We start from the raw sequence: 4,313 nt of genomic DNA, 5'->3' as shown, positions 1-4,313 counted from the left end.
TAGAGATTCAGAGGAACAAAAGCATCTCTATACACTTATCTGAAATTCTCACCAATGAATTACATAAGTACCACTATCCTATTTTATATTTTATTTATCTTTTACTTATCAATTTATAAAATCAGTTGAATTCGCCTGACTGAGATTTACAAGGTGACCATAGCTTGCTTCATACCGATAATCTCCGTGGGATCGACCCTTACTCACGTAAGGTTTATTACTTGGACGACCCAGTGCACTTGCTGGTTAGTTGTACGAAGTTGTGAAACAAAATTAAGAATATGAACGTGCGTATGAAGTTTTTAGCGCCATTACCAAGGAAGTAAAGGTCACGATTTCGCACACCAAGTTTTTGGCGCCGTTGCCGGGGATTGTTCGAGTTTGGACAACTGACGGTTCATCTTGTTGCTCAGATTAGGTAACTTTATTTTAATTTTAACCTTTTTGTTTTATTATTCTTATTTTCCAAAAAAAAAAATTTATAAAATCACAAAACCAAAATTAATTTTTGTGTTTCTTGTTTGAGTCTAGAGTCAAGATTTAAGTTTGGTGTCAATTGCATCTTTTTAATTTTCTAAAAATTATTTTCGAAAATTTCATGCATTGCATTCTTCATGATCTTCAAGTTGTTCTTGTCCAGTCTTCTTGATTGATCTTCATATTTTCTTTTTTTGTGTCTTTCCTTGTTTTTCATATGCATTCTTGAATTATTAATGTCTAAAGAATACAAATTTTTAAGTTTGGTGTCCTGCATATTTTTCTTTCCTTAAAAATTTTCAAAAATAAGTCTTGATGTTCATCTTGATCTTCAAAGTGTTCTTGGTGTTCATCTTGACATTCAAAGTGTTCTTGCATGCATTAGTTGTTTTGATTCATAATTTTTATGTTTTGTGTCAATTTTGTGTTTTTCTCTTTCATCATAAAAAAATTCAAAAATCAAAAAAATATCTTTCCCTTTTTCACTCATAAATTTTCGAAAATTTGAGTTGACTTTTTCAAAACTTTTTAAAATTTAGTTGTTTCTTATGAGTCAAATCAAATTTTCAATTTAAAAATCCTATCTTTTTCAAAATCTTTTTCATTTTTTCTTATTTATTTTCGAAAATTATAAAAATATTTTTCAAAAATCTTTTTCTTAATTCTATGTCATAATTTTCGAAAATATTACTAACAATTAATGTGATTGATTCAAAAATGTAAAGTTTGTTACTTGCCTAATAAGAAAGGTTCAATCTTTAAATTTTAAAATCAAATATTTTTGTTTCTTGTTAGTCAAGTAATCAACTTTAATTTTTAAAATCAAATCTTTTTAAATTTTTTTTTCAAACCTTTTTCAAAATAATTTTCAATCATATCTTTTTCGAAATCAAATTTAAAATCTTTTCTAACTTCTTTTTTAACTTCCTATTTTTTCAAAATTTGACTTTCAAATCTTTTACAATCAATCTTATCTTTTTGTTTCAATCACATCTTTTTCAAATTTCAATCTTATCTTTCCAAAATTTGATTTTCAAAATCTCTTAACCACTTAACTTTTTGTTTGATTCTTATCTTTTTCAAAACTGCCCAACTAACTTTCTACCTTTAATTTTCGAAAATCCCTCCCTCTTTTTTTCGAAATTCCTTTTTAATTAACTAATTGTTTTAAATTTTAATTTTTAATTTAATTTCAAACTTTGATTTTCGAAATTCTCTCACCTCTCATCTCCTTCTATTTATTTATTTATCTACTAACACTTATTTTCATCTCATATCTCTGCTCCTATCCTCACCCTTGTGTTTGGATTATCCATTCTTCTTCACTCTTATTCCCTTTCTTCTTCTACTAACAATAAGGAACCTCTTTACTGTAACATAGAGGATTCCTCTTCTTTTCTTGTTCTCTTCTCTTTCATATGAGCAGAGACAAGGAAAAGGGCATTCTTGTTGAAGCTGATCCAGAACCTGAAAGGACTCTGAAGAGAAAACTAAGAAAAGCTAAATTACAATAATTCAGAGACAATCTTACTGAATTTTTCGAACAAGAAGAGGAGATGGCAGCCAAAAATAATAATAATGCAAGGAGGATGCTTGGTGATTATACTACACCTACTTCCAAGTTTGATGGAAGAAGCATCTCAATCCCCACCATTGGAGCAAACAATTTTGAGCTGAAACCTCAATTAGTTGCTCTAATACAACAGAACTGCAAATTCCATGGACTTCCATTAGAAGATCCCTACCAGTTTTTAACTGAGTTCCTGCAGATCTGTGAGACTGTTAAGACTAATGGAGTAGATCCTGAAGTATACAGGATCATGCTTTCCCCTTTTGCTATAAGAGACAAAGCTAGAACATGGTTGGACTCACAACCTAAAGATAGCCTGAACTCTTGGGATAAGCGGGTCACGGCCTTCTTGGCTAAGTTCTTTCCCCCTCAAAAGCTGAGCAAGCTTAGAGTGGATGTTCAGACCTTCAAGCAAAAAGATGGTGAATCTCTCTATGAAGCTTGGGAAAGATACAAGCAGATGACCAAAAGATGTCCTCCTGACATGCTTTCAGAATGGACCATTCTGGATATATTCTATTATGATCTGTCTGAGTTCTCCAAGATGTCACTAGACCATTCTGCAGGTGGATCCATTCACCTAAAGAAAATGCCTGCAGAAGCTCAAGAACTCATTGACATGGTTGCTAATAACCAGTTCATGTACACTTCTGAGAGGAATCCTGTAAGTAATGGGACGCCTCAGAAGAAGGGAGTTCTTGAAATTGATGCTCTGAATGCCATATTAGCTTAGAACAAACTATTGACTCAGCAAGTCAATATGATTTCTCAGAGTCTGAATGGAATGCAAGCTGCATCCAACAGTACTCAAGAGGCATCTTCTGAAGAAGAAGCTTATGATCCTGATAACCCTGCAATAGCAAAGGTAAATTACATGGGTGAACCTTATGGAAACACCTATAATTCATCATGGAGAAATCATCCAAATTTCTCATGGAAGGATCAACAAAAGCCTCAACAAGGCTTTAATAATAGTGGAAGAAACAGGCTCAGCAATAGCAAGCCTTTTCCATCATCTTCTCAGCAACAGACAGAGAACTCTGAACAAAATACCTCTAATTTAGCAAAATTAGTCTCTGATCTGTCCAAGGCCACTTTAAGTTTCATGAGTGAAACAAGGTCCTCCATAAGAAATTTGGAGGCACAAGTGGGCCAGCTGAGTAAGAAAATCACTGAAACACCTCCTAGTACTCTCCCAAGCAATACAGAAGAGAATCCAAAGAGAGAGTGCAAGGCCATTGATATAACAATCATGGCCAAACCTACAGGGGAGGAAAAGGACGTGAATCCCAATGAGGAAGACCTCCTGGGACGTCCAGTGATCAACAAGGAGTTCCCCTTTGAGGAACCAAAGGAATATGAGGCTCATCTAGAGACCACAGAGATTCCAATGAACCTCCTTATGCCCTTCATGAGCTCTGATGAGTATTCTTCTTCTGAAGAAAATGAGGATGTTACTGAAGAGCTAGTTGCCAAGTACCTTGGTGCAATCATGAAGCTAAATGCCAAATTATTTGGTAATGAGACTTGGGAAGATGAACCTCCCTTGCTCATCAATGAACTAAGTGATCTGGATCAACTGACATTGCCTCAGAAGAAACAGGATACTGGAAAGTTCTTAATACCTTGTACCATAGGCACCATGACCTTTGAGAAGGCTTTGTGTGACCTTGGGTCAGGGATAAACCTCATGCCACTCTCTGTAATGGAGAAACTGAGAATCTTTGAGGTGCAAGCTGCTAGGATCTCATTAGAAATGGCAGACAACTCAAGAAAACAGGCTTATGGACAAGTAGAGGACGTGCTAGTAAAGGTTAAAGGCCTTTACATCCCTACTGATTTCATAATCCTAGACACTTGGAAGGATGAGGATGAATCCATCATCCTTGGAAGACCTTTCCAGGCACAGCAGGAGCTGTGATAGATGTTAACAGAGGAGAATTAGTCCTTCAAGTGAAGGGAGACTACCTTGTGTTTAAGGCCCAAGGCTATCCTTCTGTGACAATGGAGAGGAAGCATGAAAAGCTTCTCTCAGTATAGAGTCAACCAAAGCCCCCACAATCAAACTCTAAGTTTGGTGTTGGGAGTCTATAAAATTGACCTGATCACCTGTGTGGCTCCGTGAGAGCCCACTGTCAAGCTATTGACATTAAAGAAGCGCTTGTTGGGAGGCAACCCAATTTTTATTTATTTAATTCTATTTTTATTTTTATTGTTCTTTTATGTTTTATTAGGTTCATGATCATGTGGAGTCACAAAATAAATA

At 34.9% G+C, this 4,313-nt stretch overlaps 1 non-coding gene across 1 annotated transcript; it reads right to left on the bottom strand.

Moving 5' to 3' along the window:
- Positions 1-2,429: 2,429 nt before the first annotated feature.
- On the bottom strand, positions 2,430-2,537 carry LOC148580212 (small nucleolar RNA R71). Its single transcript, XR_015896156.1, has one exon. It is a non-coding gene; the product is annotated as a small nucleolar RNA R71 (small nucleolar RNA).
- Positions 2,538-4,313: the final 1,776 nt, after the last annotated feature.

Source organism: Arachis ipaensis, chromosome B10 (assembly GCF_059453495.1).
Source record: "Arachis ipaensis isolate K30076 ecotype BB chromosome B10, ASM5945349v1, whole genome shotgun sequence".
Taxonomy (NCBI): domain Eukaryota; kingdom Viridiplantae; phylum Streptophyta; class Magnoliopsida; order Fabales; family Fabaceae; genus Arachis; species Arachis ipaensis.
This window is presented reverse-complemented; position numbering and strand designations above follow the sequence as displayed.